The sequence below is a fragment of the Pelophylax lessonae genome (assembly GCF_965119305.1).
Source record: "Pelophylax lessonae genome assembly, chromosome: 12".
Classification (NCBI taxonomy): domain Eukaryota; kingdom Metazoa; phylum Chordata; class Amphibia; order Anura; family Ranidae; genus Pelophylax; species Pelophylax lessonae.
The window spans coordinates 122729219-122750147 of NC_138779.1; the positions used below are offsets into that span (position 1 = coordinate 122729219).

Consider the following 20929-nt stretch of genomic DNA (forward strand, 5'->3'; position numbering starts at 1 on the left):
GTCACACGCGCGGGGGGGTCCGTGACCACGCGGGAGCGGGAGCGCGCCCCGGGGGGCGCGCGCTCGCTCCCTAGACCCTCACAAGCAAGCAACGTAGCCCTACGTTAGTTTGCCTGTGAGGGGCTGACCGCCGACGTAGATAGTCGTGCGGCGGTCGGCAAGTGGTTAAAGAAGATATTTTCTAGACAACACAACAAATGTCAGCGTATGCAATAGATCAGTAAAAGAGCTCAGGTGGCGGTAACTAGTGATCCAATACCTGGCAGATCATCAAAATGCATTTTTTCCTCACATCACACTATGTTACCAGGATAAAAAGTGAAGCAAAACCCAAAATGTACCAGAACAGGTGTTCTGGCTGACATCCAAGAGTGGATTACACCTCACTTTGGGGAGATTTCCTGTTGTTTCAGCTTTAGAATGACTTTGAGCATTAGCAAAATCATTTTTCTTTTTTTTTAGTATATACCATACATTCTCATCAATTGCACCACAGCAAAAAGAACTCAAATCAAACCAGTACCTTGTCCATACTATGCAAACAAGCTCACTATAAAGAAGGACCTTACATTTTTGTGTTATCATTCATATTCTCTGAAAAATGGCCAAGAAATCATAAATTCGGCCAGGGTATGTAAACTTATGAGTAAATATATAGATTAGTCTCTATATATATATATATATATTAGTCTACATGCTCTCAGCGTGTGCTGTAGGAGGTTATCAATTCATTCACTGGAGTACCTGGGATGGTCTTTTTGGTCAATTGAGGTGCAGCAAGCAGTTTGAGTACATTTATTACCCGTTCTCCACATACATAAGATCATGATGATCAATGGCCCTTCCATTGGGACACCTCCTTTACACCTTTAGATATTACATCATTTCAGGCTCATCTGTGGTGGGCTTCTTCCATGGGCTAGGCAGGCAAAACTCTCGCCTGGAGACCTTTTTTCTTGGCATTTTGTTTTGATCGGATGGCGCAAACAAGAGCAACATATCCTCAAAGTTAATATTATATATATTAAAATATATATTGTACATGTTTGCATGGTGCTGAGGAAGCGGGGGTCCCCACGCAACGCATCAACCACACCAAGCTTCTATTGAATATACACATGAACTCTTATGCCTTCATGATATGAATTTTGCACTGTATGGCATAAACTGTAGGTTTTTATGCCCCTATTTTTGTACATGACTTGTATGGTGTGTTCTCAGAAGCATATTTAAGGTCCTGCCCCCTTCTTGTGCCCCCTCCTTTAGATAAAATATATATATATATATATATATATATATATATATATATATATATATATATATAGATAGATAGATAGATAGATAGATAGAGAGGAGAAAGAGAGATAGATAATATATATATATATATATATATATATATATATATGTTTTTTTTTTATTATACACACAAACTCTATAGCACCGTAGCACTACAATCACACTTCCAGCAATTTCACCTCACTGAACATACAAGATGGTTCAATAACATGATATAGAAATATAAAACGGACATAAGTAACCAATCAGCTTTTCTTTGCTGAAGACAGAGAAGTGGAAACTTGTACTGTGGCTCAGACTTCAGTAAATGAAATCAGATGGTCTGGGGTCACCACACACCTTCATTACAGGGGCTTGATTGTGAAAAGACGGAACAAAAAGACAACTGGATTAACAAATTGATATGTTCTGGCTTGTATAATAAACCCAAAGCAGACCCAAAAACTAAAATGAAGAGAAAATTCCCATGTGGAAAAAAAAAAAAAAAAAAAGAGGAAAGAAGGAAGGAAGGAAGGAACAGAATGAAACAACCAGCAATACCCAACATCACATTTGGTGTTAGTTTATTTGTTTTTGTGTAAAAAAATAGCAGAAAGTGTTTCTAAGATTACAGTTAAAGTAGAACCAAAAGTAAAAACTAGACATGAATCGGGGAGTTTGCTTTGAATATATATATATATATATATATATATATATATATATATATATATATATATTTCATACACACACACACACACACTATTAATATAAATATATTAATAGTGTTTTTTTTGTTTGTGGTGCTCACATGCAGTGTTTTTCCGCTTTACTTGCAAAATACATTTCCCGGGTTGTAATATGAATTGAAATATGGCATACATGAGCAGATAAACTTCCAGAGGAGCCCTTACTAACCTAAAGCCTATTATTGGTCACTCCAAGGGTCAGCTGCCATTGTCTACAAATCACTTCAAGAGGGAACAAACAAGATATTAAATCGTTTTTTATTTTTCAACCTCTACAAGGGAGCAGACACAAAAGCCATTCATATAATGAGTTTAGCAGGGATCAGCTAGATAAAATGAACAAAGAGGGGAAGGGAAAGTCTACTGTCCAGGAAAAATGACAAAATGAAAATTGCAGATCTGGAAAAACTGAGTGGAAGAAGATTTATACAAAGTATGGGTCAGAGGGAAATACAGGGGGGGGGGGGGGGGAAGAAAATCACCACTGAGTACACAGAGTGAGGAGGAGAAATCAGAAAAAAGAAACCACATCAGATTTTCAGGCAAAGTTCAAAGTGAGTCACTAGAACAAATTCCTAGGAAAGGTTCCTGCCACATCATACACTTAAACAATGAAATCCAGCATCATAGTCCACCCACGCTATGTTCAGAAATAGGAGAAGAAAAAAAACCCGACTTGAAAAAGTCTCAATGTTTAAATTTGATCTAAACCCAAGAACATGCTGCACCTTACTGGTCCTTAGATGTAGTTGCTACATTGGTTTTCTCCTTTTCAGACTTTTTCCTCTTGGTTTTCAAATAGAAATCCTGCCAGAAACCATGTAACTGTACAGCATCTATGAAGAAGGAGCGTTATTACCCTAGGGCAGGGCTACAAAACACCTCCCCCCTCCTCTTCCCAAATGGAGTTGTCCTGTAGTTCATAAAAAGACAGCTGTGAACAATGCTAAACTGAGAACAGTCACAGGAAGGTATCAGCTCACATGATTTTGGAAAGTATCAACAGGTATTTTTTTCTTTAGGTACTCGCCAATAGCAAGTACCGATACTTTTGTGGTGCGATTTAAGCCCATACAAAATGAATGGGCTTAAATCGCACTGCAAAGAATCACATGCGATTTGAACAGGAATGTGGTACGATTCCTGTCTGAATTGCATGCAGTTTCCCACAGCACTCCTTTGTAAACCCAAGCAGGAGTCACTATGACAAGCCTGAGTTCACACAGTAGCGGCAGGGGAACCACATGCAATTCAGACAGGAATTGCACCACATTCCTATTTAAATTGCATGCGATTCGTTGCAGTGCAATTTGAACCCATTCATTTTGTATGGGCTCACATCACACTGCAAAGGTATCAGAGCACATACTCATGAAAATGCTCAGTATCGGCACAGATACTGGTATCCGTATCAGTGCAGCCCTAAATATAACAAAAGTTATATTGGCATGTTAAATATTTAGGGTAATGCACGACAACTTCCAACCCCTAAAAAAATCTGGACGTGAAAAAGTTTTGTTGAAGGGTTAGTTCACCTTTTCATTTCTTCTGAAGAACGTGAACTACGCCCTTCCCACCCCATCCCGCTGTAGTTACCCCAGAACCGTTGCATCAGACTGCGTGAACAGCGAAACCATCACCCACAGAGGTTAACTGCATGGAACCAGGGATGAAGGGGTGCGTGTGGGAGGGGCTGGAGGTCATAGGGTATGGGATGTTTGTTCAATTTCTTTTTAAGCTGAACTTACCCTTTAAGAGGTAACATAACCCGCAAATGTCAGATTGTTGATAAAGACATCTCTAAAGAATATTTAAAGCTAATCGCTGAAATCTCATATATTCTCTAACATTTTGATGTAACTTCAAAAGTAAATTTTAGTGATGCACCGAAAATCATCATCATAATAAAAGAAAAAAAATACAGTTTAAAAAAGGAAAAAAATACTAGGATCAGAGATCCCAGCAAGGAACTAGGTCCTTAATCCCGACTAGGCAGAAAAAAACTGAAGTCCTATAGCAAGAGGTGGGATTATACCCCCTAGGACTGCCCTATAGGCGTAGCCAATTATTTTCTGCCTAGTGTTCTACTCCTGTCCTGTAACCCAAGAATCAAAGAAGATATGGCGCTGTCTCCGTCAATGAACGAAAGAGAAATAGGGTTTCCTGCATTGTGTAGAAAGAAAAAAAAAGTGCTGATATTGGCTGCCTAAAACGCCATGTGACTTAAAAAATGCATCAAAAGTGCATGTTTAATGCGTTCTTGCTGCGTTTTCAATGCATTTCAATGGGGTGGGGTTTTTTTTCTTTACTGACCAAATATGCACCAAAAATAAAGCAAGCAACGCCGCTTCGAAAGGTACCGATAATGGCCGACAATAAATTCATAATCATTTAAATTCATGAGATTAAACTAAAAAGTTGACTAGAATACAATTTATAAAAATATATACATTTTTAAAAAAAACTGTCAATTTTGGTTTGGACCAAGTGCATCCTGAATTTTCGGTTGCGGCACTGGAATTTTCTTTACGGTGCACCACTAGTAAAATTTCAATATTTCTAAATCTGCAGCTTTTATTAAAATACCTGGTGATTCCATCTTGAAGGTCCTTGCTCAGGCTCTTATAGGGTGACAATGTTCTGTTCCCGTCCCTGAATTGTGCCCTTTTGCTGTCACCCTATGGTGGTTTCAAAACCACACTATGCAGGCATGGTCCACTATTGTCACCAGCAAGAAGCCCAGAAACCTATAGTGAACATTAGGTGACATGGTGCGCTAACGGGAGTTTTTACCACAGCAACACATATAAACTTCTAGAACCTCATGCCAAGCAAGTAAAAGTAAATCTTAACTTTGTAAGTCACACATAAATCATAAATCATACTGCTGTGAAATACTCAATAAATTGGCTGCGATGAGGGAGGTTATAAAATCAATCATTGTAGATTTGCCTCGTCATCACTGGCAGCATTCACACAATGCAAGGGAAAGATTCCATGCCTACCTACTATACCTCCCACACTGTGTATTACATTTGTCGTTATTGTGAAGAAAATAATTCAGGCCCAACATGAAACTCTACATTGTTATTAGAATGTTGCTGGACCAGTGGTACCTGTTAATTATTTGTTACTTCTATGCTGTCAAGAACTGCCTTGGGGTTACAGGAGAGTGTAGCCATATTCTTCACTTCTAGCAGACCTTACTTGAAAAAAGGGATACTACAATGGTTTTGATTTTTTTTTGGGAGTTTTGGAAGTTTAAATCTGTTTTTAACTACACTATATACATCTAATATGTGTTTTACAAATAAAGTAAAAGTATACCCTACATAGGTTGACTCTTCGGCCTCATTCGCATGTGTGTACTACAAAAAAATCAAATAAAAAATGGCGCACCAGCCTAGTGCATTATTCCACAGTGTTTTATCAAATTTAAAACCAGCATAAGTGGGTTATACTCACAAACATGTGAATTAACCACTTGATCTCCGGAAGATTTACCCCCTTTCATCACCAGGCCACTTTTTGCGATATGGCACTGCATTCATTTAACTGACAATTGCGTAGGGCATAAAAAGCTGTACCCAAATAAAATTTGTAATTTTTTTCCCCACAAATATAGATTTATTTTGGTGGTATTTGATCACCTCAGAGTTCTTTTATTTTGCGCTATAAAAACAAAAAAAAAAACAAAACACAAATTTTTTTACTTTGTGCTATAAAACCTGGCCAATAAAAAAATTGAAAGAAAATCAAATTTCTTCAAAAATGCATGCGAATATGTATTCTGCTATGTTTTTTTAAAAAAAAAAAAAAAAAAAAATCCCAATAAGCGTATATTGATTGGTTTATGCATTATAGCATCTACAAACACTGGGATATATAGTTGATTTTTTTTATACTAGTAATGGTGGCGATCAGCGACTTATAGCAGGACTGTGATAGTGCGGTGGACAATCGGACACTGATACTGACTGCGGGAACCAGTGACGCCAATATAGTGATCAGTGCTAAAAACATGCACTGTCACGGTACTAATGACGCTGGCTGGGAAGGGATTAAACATCTAGGGCAATCAAAGGGTTAACTGTGTGCCTAGCCAGTGTTTGCCATTTACTGTGTGTAGTGCTTTTAATAGGGGGAAGAGAGAAGTTTGGGTCCCTGCTTTGCAGGAACACAGAATCCATCACTTTCCTCCCTGTCAGCACTAAATTATGCCTTGTTTTAGAAGTGCTTGATCACGTAAATGTACATGTCATCCAGAGCACAGCTGCCACCATGTAGCAGTAAAACTGCTATAGGGCGGTCAACAAGTAGTTAAAATTGCTCATCAAGCTACCCTTCTGTAGCCCTGTGATCCTTAACTCAGCACACTCTTAAGACCTGGAGGACCTCACCGGGGTCCTAAACAGCTAGCACATTTCGAAGCCTACCCCTTCTTCAGGCCTAACTGTACAAGTCCTTCAACTCAAAATGCGTTTGCAGTTTAGGACCCTGGTGAGGTCCCCCAGGTCTGGAGTGTGTCAAGTTAAGGATCACAGGGCTATGGAAGGGTAGTTTAGTGAGTGATTTTAATTACTGTTTTATTACAGAGGGGATTTCGATTATTTTATAGTATTGGTTTAACAACCACTTTAAGTCTGCGACAGGGGAGGCATCATTGCAGAACATGCACAAAATCCCATGGGATCCTATCAAATGTTATCTTCATGATATGAAAAATAGACCAGCCAAAGAATTCAGGGACAGAGCAGAAAGTAAAATAATCGGTTTGTTACTAGCCCAGCCTTTCTCAAACTTTATCACACATAGCGACCTTTAAAATATTTTTCAGGTCCCATGGAACCCCTGCAAAAACACACTTCATTGGGGGTCAGTGGGGAAAGGAACTTACATTGGTATCCAGAAAACAAGGATGCCAAGGCACTAGATCAGTAAATAGTGTCAGAATTTATAGGACACAAAACACCCAAGCTTATATTTAGGCAAAACGGAGAGTAGCATCGCGGGAGAGGGTGGTAATCCATAGCACAGCAACACAGACCAAGAGAGGGATCGTTGAGCTGGAGGATAGTGAGCAAGGACCTTCAGAATAGGACTACAAACAGCATCTGTACCGGCCTTCCTCAAACAATTAAGACAGCAACCTATGGTAAGGAGGAAGTGGGGGGCATGCACATTTCAGGGCTGTTTTGAGAAAGGGGCATTCCCAACTCACCATCATCCAGCGTATTGATCCCTCTCTTGCTAGGTGTTGCTGTTTTATGGATTACCACCCTTTACCTCGGTGTTGCTCTCCATTTGGCTAAATGTATGGTTTGGATATTCTGTGTACAATACAGTCTGACACTTTTTTACTGTCCTAGCGCCTTGGCACCTTTGTTTTCTTGCAAGCTTTTGGATCTCCCTTGGATCCGATTTCTCCCAAAGCTGCAGATTTTCGTTTTCTTGTGCTACTTCCCCATTAAGATCTATCCGACACCTGGTTCCCCTCTCTGGCTGGTCAGTTGATGTCAGCTGTGGATCTACCCACCATCACATTATGTGATTTCTTTTGGGTTGGACAATTTATTGTGAGTGTCTGTTTTGTGCTTTCAGCACACAGCTTTAACTTTCTTTGGTTTACATTGGTAGCCAGTGTGAAGAATACTCATTAGTGGTGATGGGGACAAGGGCCTCTTCCCAACAACCCTGGGTGGTGGTTGTGGGGGCTTGCAGGCAGGGGGCTTATCGGAATCTGGAAGCCCCTTTTAACAAAGGGGAGCACGAGATCTGCCCCCCCATGGGAATGAATATGGGGGTACATCATAAATAAGGGGCGGAGTCTCATGGTGATCTCATCAGATGGCCACACCCCATGGCTATATAAGAACCGGCAGAGAACGGATCTGGCACAACCACGGGAGCCAGTGTCGGAGGAGGACTGGGTTGGCGGCGGAGATGACAGCAGCCACAGAGAAGACCAAGGGGAAGAAGACGACGACCAAGGGGGAAAAAAAAAAAAAAAAGACGACGACCAAGAGGAAGAAGACCAAAAGGAGGAAGAAAGCGGATGGAAAAGAAACCACCAGAGGGAGAATAGACCAGAGGAAGAAGACACATTGAGGCTACGATGGCAAAACATTTGAATAACAAAGAACTTGTCAAAAAAAAAAAAACCTCTTGTTTTTATTTACACTAAACTGCTTTTATTTTGGGGGGGGGGGGGTGAATGGGGACAAGGTGCATTGGGGTGGGGGGAGGGACCCCACACCGTGTTTTTTTAAATTTTGGCATGGGATTCCCCTTCAACTTGTGATCTTCAGAGCACAAGTTGCATGCCACAAGTTAGATCATGATGATTCGACTTAAATTCAAATCAATGGGCTGAAAGTCGGATCAGTTAAGACGGCTCTCACAAGGAACCATTGATTTTGACATGTCTTGTGACTTGTGCTCTGTAGTAATTGTATTTGGGAGTGGAAAAGGAAAGAGGTAAAGAAACTCTGCTAAACACGCATTAACACCAATGCAAAAAGATATTAAAAGTGTGTCCTGTACTTTTTTCCAGCTGCTTTTTCGGTACTGGCTTTGCAGGTCGTTTTTTTTTTTTAATGCCCTGTGTGCATGAGGACTTCTAGTAAGTTGTCCTATGTACCACTTTTTACAAGGTAGTACTTTGTTCTGGTGCCAGGACAGAAGGCGAGTATACACAGCAGAGATAAGCATTAGGGAGAAGATTAGTATTGTGGGAGGCATAACTATCAGTAGACAGCATTTTTTACGACCCAGGGCGTGAAGCCTCATTAGAATCATACTGTACATTTCCAAAGTTTTGCTGCCAGAACACTATACACCACACTTTATCAGCTCAATGTGAAATTAATGATGGCTTATTGGAGGTAATAATGAAGACAGCTCCACTAAATCACCACATGTTTTACATTATCCAACCTTTACAGAGCAAAATGATAAGTGCTGCAAATCAACTAACAATAAATACAATGGTGCTGCATAGACACGTCATAGAACAGGCCACAGGCCATACTCCACTCTGCTTCTGTATAAACACACTTCTACATGACAGGCCCTTTTCAGTTCACCAACGTGACAGTGAACACAATCAATTCTGGAACCCAACATCCTGAATGAGGAGCATTACACACTGTTTTGGTCATAAACATCCCAGCATCCATCTGCACATCAGTGATCAAAGTGGCACCTGCAGAAATTTTCCTCACAAGTTACCCAGCTGTATCAGTTAGCCCAATGGTCTCCACACTTCCTGAACAAAGCGCCAGTTTACTGTCCTTAAGACTTTGAGGGGGCCTGGACTGTGGCCAGTGTGAGTAGAACATGCCCTGGTGTCAATGGGAGTAAAGAATGCCCCATCATTGGTATTAGTGGGAGGAATAGTGCCCCAATGTTGGTATTAGGGAAGACATTGTGCCCCATCATGGGTGTCATTGGGAGGAATAGTGCCCCATTTTTTTTGCCTTGTATAAGCGGGAGGAATAGGGTCTCAAGGGCCTGATAAAGGCAAGCAAAGGGCCTCATCTGGCCCCTGGAAAACAGTTAGGAGACCATTGATTTAGACCAGAAGTCTTTCACATTCCACATAGTCCTATCTACACCAAGCCCAAGTCCACTTCCACAGGGATCTTGATCCCCAAAAGCAGCTTGCATCATGTAGAAAGAGCTACTACTAGCTCCCAGAGCAGTCATTCAAATACTAAGCCTACCAGCACAGGACATTTAATATTAGCTGGAAGATGATCAGAGTTCTGGCAAAACCATTGACTGGCCAACTCTACTCAAAAAGGCAAGCATATGATTGGTTTGATCTTGCCAGAAATGCAGTGTCTTTGTCAATTGCTTTGAGCTGTCCTGGAAGCAGCTCATTGTGTAAACGACTAGTCTCATCAATCCACCATGTAATGGAGAGGAAAAAGTGCAATCATTGTTGAAGTCCAGCTTATGTGACAACCATGGATCCTTCTATAGATACAGTGGAAATGTAAAGCTGGCCAAAACAAATGGGGGGACTCATCTATGGGGTGCATAAGTGTATACATGAAGGTACAGGAAGTGTGTTACTTGCAGGACTATAATGTGAAAAAACAACAACTGAACACAGAAAACAAATGCAGCCACCACATTTAAGATCTGGCCAGCTACGGCCTCCGCACACGTGACGTCATCATGCTTGCTGGTGTCATTTGTTTTATTTAATGCGGTTGTTTTACTACTACCACCATGTATGAGTTATTGCTATATAAATGTGGTTTTGGAAGATTCTGCACTATGGTGGTCCCTTCTTTTTTTAACCTTTTATACTGAGCGCATCCATCTAGGACTTGTAAGGTGCCATTTCTTTGACCAGAGTAAGTGCGCAGTTGTGATGGAAAATAGAAGTGCAAAATCAAACACTTAACATTGCCAATATGTGCCCACATATGTAGCTAAACGTGCAATAGAATTTAAATATAAATAAAAATAAAATAAACGTAAAGTCCATATAAGATAATAAGCTCAACCGGTGACAACTTGATCGTTTGAGTGCTGCATGCATCACCAATGTGCAAAAAAAAAAAAGGGTTGGATTGGCTTCTTATCAGACCCAAAAGGGTCAATAAACATGTATGCTGGTAAGGGATGGATCCATGGACCAAAGAATGAACAGCGTCTCCAGGGTCACAGGTGGATAGATAGAGTAGAAAAAGAAGGACTAATAGTGCATTATTCCTTATAAGGTCATATTTATTAGGTTAAAAACAAGACTCTGGGATGTAGCATGATTTTTGCGAAGGCACAGCTGCCTGCAGTGTGGTCCGTGCGTGTCTCAGATGATACACAGGGATGAAACAATCTCCCTACATAAGTTTTACATGCATATCTGCTGTCTTCAGTTTGCTAAATTCTTTAGAAAATGCATATTGTGTTAGAAATTTTCTCTTACTCTGCATCACTGGGAGTGTAGTCTTGGCATACACTGTGTGATAGCTGATTGGAGGAAAGGCACACATCCCCTCTCCACATAGGCAGAGGAAGAAAAGAATGTGCTGAGAATAGACCAGCTCTCTGCTAATTTATAGCACCCACCTGACACAAAACTCAGCCTGGTTTTCTCAGTTGACAGAGAACTTGTCAGAAGTAATCATGCTGATAACAGAAGAACGGAGAAGGAGAACGCCACTGGATTTAAGGGCTTTGGAGAGATATAAGAAAACACTGCAGATATATGTGCCTAGGTCAAATTTCATGAATCAGGTTTACATCCACTTTAAATTATCTCTATACGGGATCCCCCATTCTGGTAAGCCGCCTATTAATCCTTTGGGTGGAATGATTTTGAGGCATACTTTCCTGCGCGATACCTTTGTGTGTACCTTTTCCTGAAGATGGTCATTTCCAGGGACTTTTTCACGTAGATCTGGATTTTGACTTTTACTTTTGTTTATGGCATGAATTTCCAGTGTATATTGATGAAATGATTGCCATTTTTTATTTAATTTGTATTGCACTTCATGAACTTCTGCACTTTGATTATTTGAATTTAGGATTGAAGCCTGTATATGTATTTATGTATATTCATTTAAAAGTGATAGCGCACCCAGGTTTATTACATATTGGTTACGCATCTTGTATTTGGATCGATACTGTGGAGCAGCAATCTTGTTCAAAGTTTATTTCGCTGAGCGCAGGATTAAGAATTTTTATTAGAAAATGTTACTCAGCTACAATAAATAAAATATCTGTTTTTGAGTTTAGATTCCCTTTACGCCAGGGATCCTCAAACTACGGCCCTCTAGCCGTTGCGGAACTACACATCCCATGAGGCATTGTAAAACTCTGACATTCACAGACATGACTAGGCATGATGGGAATTGTAGTTCCTCAACAACTGGAGGGCCATAGTTTGAAGAACCCTGCTTTACGCTATACAGCAAACTTATTATATTCTTAGTTCTCCTTATTTGCAGAAAATGGACAAAAACTGTCCCCTTTTCAAATGTTCTGATAATAGGCAGGTTGTTAAAGCAGCTTTCTAGTCCATGAACACATCCCCTGCTAAATTGGAGCTGCATGGTACAGAGGTCCCTTCTGTAACAGACGTACCCATTCATTCTTTTGTCCACATTTTAACAATGGACACTGGTGGACCTGTGATGGCCTTATAGGTTGGCGTCCCATTTACATCTGCATTTAGACAGCACACGTTGGTGAAGCCGTGATGGCCTTATGGACTTCCATCAGACTACCTCTGATCTGTCACGTTTAGGTCCGGAATAACAAAAAAATATGCAGTCCTTTTTCATTTTGTTTTTCCAGACCTAGACAGACACAGAGGTAGAATAATGTAAACAAATGCACATTCTAATTATGGATAAGTTCCAATACAAATAGTTGGCAGGACATATATTGTATGTGACTTCTCAGCAAATGTGGAACTACTTTTTTAATCACTTGCCAACCGCAATACGCATATATAAGTTGCTGTTTTTGTTGGTGTCAGTGACAGGAATTAAGCTCCATTGTTGGTGTAGAAGGAATAGTGCCTTGTATAAGCGGGAGGAATAGGGTCTCAAGGGCCTGATAAAGGCAAGCAAAGGGCCTCATCTGGCCCCTGGACAACAGTTAGGAGACCATTGATTTAGACCAGAAGTCTTTCACATTCCACATAGTCCTATCTACACCAAGCCCAAGTCCACTTCCACAGGGATCTTGATCCCCAAAAGCAGCTTGCATCATGTAGAAAGAGCTACTACTGGCTCCCAGAGCAGCCACTCAAATACTAGGGATGCACCGAAATGAAATTCTTGGCCGAAGCCGAATAATAATGAAATGTTTGGCCGAAGGCCGAATACCGAACGCAGTGTTTTCGCATTTTTTCCATTTATTTTGCCATTTTTTTGTCCTCTCTCTTGTCCTCTCATGTCTCTCTCTCTCTTGTCCTCTCATGTCTCTCTCTCTCTCTCTCTTGTCCTCTCATGTCGCTCTCCCTAAATGTTACTGTAGGGAATGGGATTCAGTGCACACTGCAGCCTTGTACCATAGGGTTAATGTTAGTGACACTGTAGGGATTGGGAAGGATGCTGGGAATGGAAATCAGGAAGCATGCAGGCAGCCTTGTAAATTTTAATTGCAGATACAGGGCACTGGGCAGGTCAGGGTTAATGTGGTAACATCAATTACTCAGTGACAGTCAGTCAGTGTCAGTGTGGACTCGATCAGATTATGACAGACAGTCTCTCATAGTGGTGGTAGTAGGAGGCTGGAGGTGGACTAGTAGGAGCCTGGAAAGGAGCACAGCCGCATACATACATTACTCACTCGTGCACTGCAGCCCGCCCCACACATTCAGTGAGTCTTACTCTCCTCCCTAGTTTTTTCAATGGCACATTCAGGAAGCCAATCACGCCGTGAGTAGCGGCACAGCGGAACCAATCAGGTGTGCAGGCACGCGTGATTGGTTCGCTGTGCAGCTAATCACGGCGTGATTGGCTTCCTGAATGTGCCATTGAAAAAACTAGGGAGGAGACTAAGACTCACTGAATGTGTGGGGCGGGCTGCAGTGCACGAGTGAGTAATGTATGTATGCTCACCGCTGAAGTGTCCCGGCTTCCCCTGCCTAACACGGAAGTCTGTGAGTCCTCCTGTCCTCCTCCGAGTCCCTTCCCCCTGTAAATATCGTGACCTCGGCGATATGAATATCGCCTACGGCCACAGAACGATAGTCGATATCATATCGACTACCGTTCAGCCCTATTGTTCGGCACAAAATTATTCGGCCTTTTGACTTATTCGGCCGAACACCGAAAGTGCTATTTTTTCTATTTTCGGCCGAATAATGTTCGGCCGCCGAATATTCGGTGCATCCCTATCAAATACTAAGCCTACCAGCACAGGACATTTAATATTAGCTGAAGAAGATGATCAGAGTTCTGGCAAAACCATTGACTGGCCAACTCTACTCCAAAAGGCAAGCATATTATTGGTTTGATCTTGCCAGAAATGCAGGGTCTTTGTCAATTCCTTTGAGCTGTCCTGGAAGCAGCTCATTGTGTAAACGACTAGTCGCATCAATCCACCATGTAATGGAGAGGAAAAAGTGCAATCATTGTTGAAGTCCAGCTTATGTGACAACCATGGATCCTTCTACAGATACAGTGGAAATGTAAAGCTGGCCATACATTAATTGATCCATGTATGGCAAGGGAGGTCTGCCGATCAACTTCTGTACAAGCTCTCTCAGGTTTTCACCACTCAATCAGTGCCGCAGGCTATAGCTCATCAGTGTATTCTGATGGCATGCAAGCTTCCCCACATCAGAATACAATACCTCAGAGGGTAAGATTCCCGCATCCACAACTAATGTGTGTGAATCTTCCCCGTTGAGCTATTGTATCAAGTCAGTTTTTTTTTTTTCGTTCAGCCCGCTGGTTAAGCGAAAAAAAAAAAAAAAAATGGGGGGACTCATCTATGGGGTGCATAAGTGTATACATGAAGATACAGGAAGTGTATTACTTGCAGGACTATAATGTATAAAAACAACAACACCTGAACACAGAAAACGAATGTAGCCACCACATTTAAGATCTGGCCAGCTACGGCCTCCGCACACGTGACGTCATCATGCTTGCCGGTGTTCTTTGTTTTATTTAATGCTGTTGTTTTACTACTACCACCATGTAAGGGTTATTGCTATAAAAATGATGTTTTGGAAGATTCTGCACTATGGTGGTCCCTTCTTTTTTTTAACCTTTTATACTGAGCGCATCCATCTAGGACTTGTAAGGTGCCATTTCTTTGACCAGAGTAAGTGCGCAGTTGTGATGGAAAATAAAAGTGCAAAATCAAACACTATACCTATAAGGCCATCACAGGTCCACCAGTGTCCATTGTTAAAATGTGGACAAAAGACTGAACGGGCACGTCTGTTACAGAAGGGACCTCTGTACCATGCAGCTCCAATTTAGGAGGGGATGTGTTCATGGACTAGAAAGTTGCCGTTTTCAAAGTGGTTTACCGCAATTATGACTGAAGACATCAGCCATAACCTCCGTATCATTTTTTTAAAAACATTTTTACAGCCTGCGGCTGGCTTTCTTATGAAACCGAGGTCTGAACAGCTCATGAGCCGCTGCAGCCCTTTCCAAAATGGCGGGAGGGGACTCTCTCCCCACCCCCCCTCTCCTCTTTGATCATCTCTATGGCCTTGGTTAACTGGAGTGACCCGATCACTTTCGGTCTAGGCTAGAAGTTTTTTTTTTTATCTTTTGCTTTTAAAAAAAAGGACAGATTTGGGGTCTTTTTAACCCAAGTTCTCTCCATAAAAAGAACCTGTCATCCTTATTTCTATTACATTGAATGTTTACATTCATTGCAATAGGAATAAAAGTGATTAAAAAAATAAATAAATAAAAAAAGGGACAGTGTAAAAATAAAAAGTATAATAAATAAGAATTCTTTTTCTCCAAGCGCCCCCATCCCTACATGCTCATGAGTAGAAGCGTGCGCTTACATATGTTGCGCACTCATGTGACGTATTGCCCCGAACGTTAAGAGCGAAAGCAATAATTTTAGTGCTAGACCTCCTCTAAACTTGCGTTTAAGGCGTTGCCTATGGAGATTTTTAAAGTCCCATAGTTGGTCTTCATTCCACGTGCGTGCGCAGTTTTCAAAGTGTGACATGTTAGGTATGTATTTACTCGGCGTTTTGGCTTTCACATTTTATAAAAATATTGGGGTAAATATTGTTTGTTTTTTAATTCATTAACATGAACTTTATCCCAAAAAATGCGTTTGCAAAACTGCAGCCCAAGTGCCGTGTGACAAAAAATTGCAACGATTGCCATTTTTTTCTCCAGGGTCTCTGTTAAAAAAATAAATAAAAAATAAATAAATACATAAAAAAAAAAAAAAAAGTATATAATGTTTTGAGGGTTATAAGTAATTTTCTAGCAAAAAATACTGATTTAAATTTGTAAACAAAAGTGCCAGAAAAATTCTGTTCTTAAAGTGGGGGTGTCTGTTGTTTTGCCCACTCCGTGTAGTAACCAAAAGTCAGAAACAGACAAGCTGCAGGGAAAATAAAGCCAGTACAGTGCTAACATGTCAGTAATTCCCAGACTAAACACAGAGGAAAGCGATACACAGGTTCAACATAAATCGAAATAGATGCACGCAAGTAAAATGGGATTTGTATGTTTGCCTAGCTGGGAAGGTTTAGTCAGTCTTCTTAAGAATATAAAAACCTTATGTTTACCTCTTTTTTAACCGTGAAAACCCACAGCTATGTGTTTTTAGTAGTGTGGCTCAAAGTCGACACACCCAATTAACCACACCTTAATCCTATTCACGATCAATAGAATTTGCAGGAAAAAGAACAGACCTGATCAAATTACACACAAACATTAGAAGCACACACAATGCATGTATAAACCCATGTGTTCATACAGGGCCTCCATCGTCCACATCCTGATGCTCTTGACGATCCTCTGATTCCAATTCTGTTTGTTATTTGCCACTAGCACAATATGGGATTTTCTGTTTGTAATTTCCTGTTTGTGATTTGCCACTAGCATGTTACGGTATTTTGGTATGAAAGAATTTTCTCAAGAGTATTATCAGCTCCTGCATGCCACAACCCATCCTGTTGCCAACTCCTGGTCACTGCTACGCTGGCAACAACACAAATGCTTTCCTCTAAGGCCCCGTTCACACTGGGGCGATCCGACTTCTCGGGGCGACCTCCGAGGTCGCGGTGCGAGCAGCGCGCCGCGACCTTGGAGCGGCCGGCACGGACTTCATAACATTGAAGTCTATGACAGTCGCCCCAAAGAAGCTCCGGACCCACTTGTGTCGCTCCTATTAGAACGGGTCCGCAGCTTCTCTATGGAAGGCGACCTACGGCGACCTGTGAGGCGACCAGGTCGCCTCACAGGTCGCCCCAGTGTGAACGTGGACTTAGGCAGGCCCATCTGTAACTTTTAAAATCTGTATGAATAAATCCCCGACATGTCAACAACCCTGGGTTAAAAAAACAAACAAAAAAAGCAGAGGAACCTTTGAAATGCCTTTTTCATCTTGGGGATATAATTTAAATTACTCGCTCTATAGATTAGAAATGTAGCACACATTTTTTTTAAAAAGAAAACAACTTGTCCAAGAGGCTTAATCAGGGTCCCAATCTACTTGTCCTGATAGATTTTTTCTCAGGATGGAAAATATTAAAGGGTTGATGTTTTTTTTTGGCAGAGGTGCTTTTAGGAATGTCTGGGGCTCTTCAAACAAAAGGGGCTAGAAAAAGGTTTTAAAAAAAAAAAAACAAAAAAACACTCAAAAATATGATATATTTTTTTTTTTTTTAAAGCAGAGGCCCCAAGAGAATTAATTGGTGGGTGTTGCAATTTTTTATATGTTACACGGTATTTGCACAGCGGTTTTTCAAAACACAATTTTTTGGGGAAAAATACACTTTTTCAAATGTTAAAGCGGAGTTCCAGCCATTTCACTCACCTGTCCAACGGTCCAGCGATGCGGCCGCCCGAAGCCTCGATCCTCTCCCTCGGCATCACTGCTGTGGGCACCCGGCTGTGACAGTTTGCGGCTTCACAGCCGGGTACCCACTGCGCATGCGCGAGTCGCGCTGCGCGTCTTGATTGGCCTGCAATCTTCTGGGACCTCCGACATGTCCCAGAAGATTGCAGGGAGGGAGGGGGAGAGGAGAACTTCCGTTCAGGGCGCCGCGGCGCTCCGAGCAGAAGTGGGAGCGGGTACCTGTCAAAACTAGGTACCCGCTCCCCCCCAAAAAAAATGACATGCCAAATGTGGCATGTCAGGGGGTTAGAATACCAAAAGCGGAAGTTCAACTTTTGGGTGGAACTCCGCTTTAATGCTAAAATTACTGCCCACGATCTGACATTTGTGGCGATACCGCACATGTGGGACAATTACTATCTGCGTGCACGATAGACACGCGCATTCACCTTTGCACATGAGCATGAGGGGGGATTTTATTATTACTTATTATTTTGCACCGGTCGCTTTACTTTTTTTTTTAATCACTTTTATTGGGGTCACAAGGAATGTAAACACCCCTTGTAACAGCAATAGGCAGTGACAGATAGTCTCTGTGGAGAAATCCAGGGTCAATAAGACCCCAGATCCCTCCTCTGCCCTTAAAAGCATTTGATAACGCCGAGATTCACACTAAGATTGGTGTGATCACAAGCTTTCCATTTTTAAAAATGGGACAGTGGAAACCGGAAGTGATGTATGCTTATTGCTTCCTGTTTTCTAGGCGGATAGAGGCCTTTGTCCGCCTGTATGACCAGCCGAAAGAAGCTGAGACTGGTCAATTGGACTTCCTGGTGGGACTTCCCCTTCTGCTGCTTGTAAAAGCGATCGAGCAGCTAGTTAGCCGCTCGGATTGCTTTTACAAGAGAGTCAACTGTCGACCCTAAACTCCGCTGCTTGCCTGGGAGAAAAAAAAAAAATAAAAAACACATACACACCCACCCCTTGCCCAGTGCCTGGATAATCATAGTAATAAACATAATAACAATGGGCAAAAAAAAGGCAGACAGTGAAATTGTAGCAATCTCTCAAACATGTGGTCACTGAAATACTCCCTTATGTCGAGTCAGTAGGAAAAAAGAGCCTATTACATTGGTAATCAGTGGAAAGGATGCTCCTTTTTTTGGTGGACAGTGGGTAAACTTTGCTCAAGGAACCCCTAGAAACCCCTAGAGCAGGAATCCTCAAACTACGGCCCTCCAGCTGTTGGGGAACTACATGTCCCATGAGGCATGGTAAAACTCTGACATTCACAGACATGACTAGGCATGATGGGAATTGTAGTTCCTGAACAACTGGAGGGCCATAGTTTTAAGACCCCTGCCCTAGAGGAACCCTAGTTGAGAAAGTATGTGTCACAAAATATAATAGTATAACATTTCCAAAAAATGCTGTACAGTACTTTTGTCACAACCAGTCCCTAAATTCTACTCAAGTGACTGTGCCTAGAACAGAGAACTGTGGAGAATGAGGTATCAATGTGGTGCAAGAAAATGGAAAGCATTTCTAGGAGAGGATTTATAATGGATAGGGCCCTCCATGGGACATCATAGTGATTCCATCATACTAAATCTATATTTTGTTCATCATTTATTATATGTAGAGTGTGGTGTGGAGTTTATAGTATCCTTTGGAATTTTCGCTGCATAAGGTCACAGAGAAAGCCTTTTTAAAAAGGACCAGACAAGTTTCTTGTTTTTCCATAGGAATGGTTAGGCCATACCACTGCTTTATAAATGGATCCCTAGGTCTCCCCTGTCCTAGTTATCAGCCAGACTGTGTACAAGTGAAGTGGAAGCAAGGGTCTGATTTTTAAAAGACTACCTGTATACAAACTTATATGTATGGAATAAATATAGTGCACAATCTGCAGGATTTTCATAAGTGTGAGATCTATGAGCCATCATCTTCGTCTAAAAAATAGAGGACAATCCTGGATGATGCTTCAAAGATGGCAATGTCCTTCTGGAGAGAAAGAGGAAGGCATTGGTGTTAGGGGTAGTACTGTAATCAGTGTGAGTGGTAAATACTTGTCACACCTAAAATATACTGAATATGTAAGCATTTTTAGGGTAAAAAAAAAAAAAAAAAAAAAAAAAAACTTACCAGTGCTACGTCTGAACTTTCTTGCTGGTGCAAACATCTTCTCCTGGTCTTCAGTCATCTTGACCAACCAGCCCAGGATGGCTTAACTCCGATGTATATGCAGGAGATTTAATTAATCCCAACAGAAAATACCCCCCTTCCAGCCCACAACCACTTATTTCACAACTCTCTCCAATCTGTGGCCACCATTAAAAAATGCTTAGTGCTTTAGAGTATGGGAAAGCATGTAACCACCAAACCCCGATAAAGGACATTCGTTGTGTTAAACAATGGAGAGGTGAGGTTTCCTCCATCACCAGTATTTTGATGGTGGCTGTGATGGAAGACACAGTGGCATGGAAGATCTGGAGGGGCAAAGCTGTAGTTTTGGAGATGGGCTTTACACATTGTCATTTGCTCTAAACATGAAAATAACATGGGGCTAGATCCGCCTCAGGCCTTCCAAAGCATTCACATCTCTTCATCAGCCTACACCACATTTGTTTTCATTGTAAGCCTTATTTCAGCAACTCTCTCATAATATATATATATATATATATATATATATATATATATATATATATATATATATATATATATATATGTGTGTGTGTGCGCGCCTGTATATATTATATATACATGCACACTGCTCACAAAAATGGAAGGAACACTTTTTTAATCAGAGTATATCAAGTCAAACTCCTGGGATATTGATCTGGTCAGTTAAGTAGTAAAGGGGGTTGTTAATCAGTTTTAGCTGCTTTGGTGTTAATGAAATTAACAGGTGCGCTAGATGGGCAACAGTGAGAAAACCTCCAAAACTGAAATGGTTTTACAAGTGGAGGCCACTGAAATTTTTTTTTCCCCTACTCCTCTTTTCTGACCGTTTTCATTAGTTTTGCATTTGGCCAGGGTCAGTGTCACTATTGGTAGCAGGAGGCGATACCTGGACCCTATAGAGCAGGCATCACTAAATGGCGGCCCGCGGTCCGTTCCCGGCCCCCATCCTTCCCCCTCCAGGACCGCAGCTGTCATGCCATTTATCAGCCTGCTCTCCTTTCAGCTGTGATTTCTTTGCAGACTTGCAGGGCCGACAGCGTGAGTTCTGTAGGGAGGGCGGGACAGTTCTGAAGGGAGGGCGGTAACTGCCCGAGGTGAACAGTCAGTGATTGGTTGCCAAGATGAATGGCAGTCTAAGCAACCAATCACCATCTTGCAGCTTCCTTCCTCCAGACCTGCTATGCCTCGAGTTCTCCTGG

The 20929-nt window shown here is 41.5% G+C and overlaps 1 protein-coding gene across 1 annotated transcript in view; it reads right to left on the reverse strand.

Annotated features, from left to right (window-relative positions):
* Positions 1–20929, reverse strand: part of OAF (out at first homolog) — a 110068-nt gene that overhangs the window by 36377 nt on the left and 52762 nt on the right. The gene's annotated exons all lie outside the window — the stretch shown is intronic.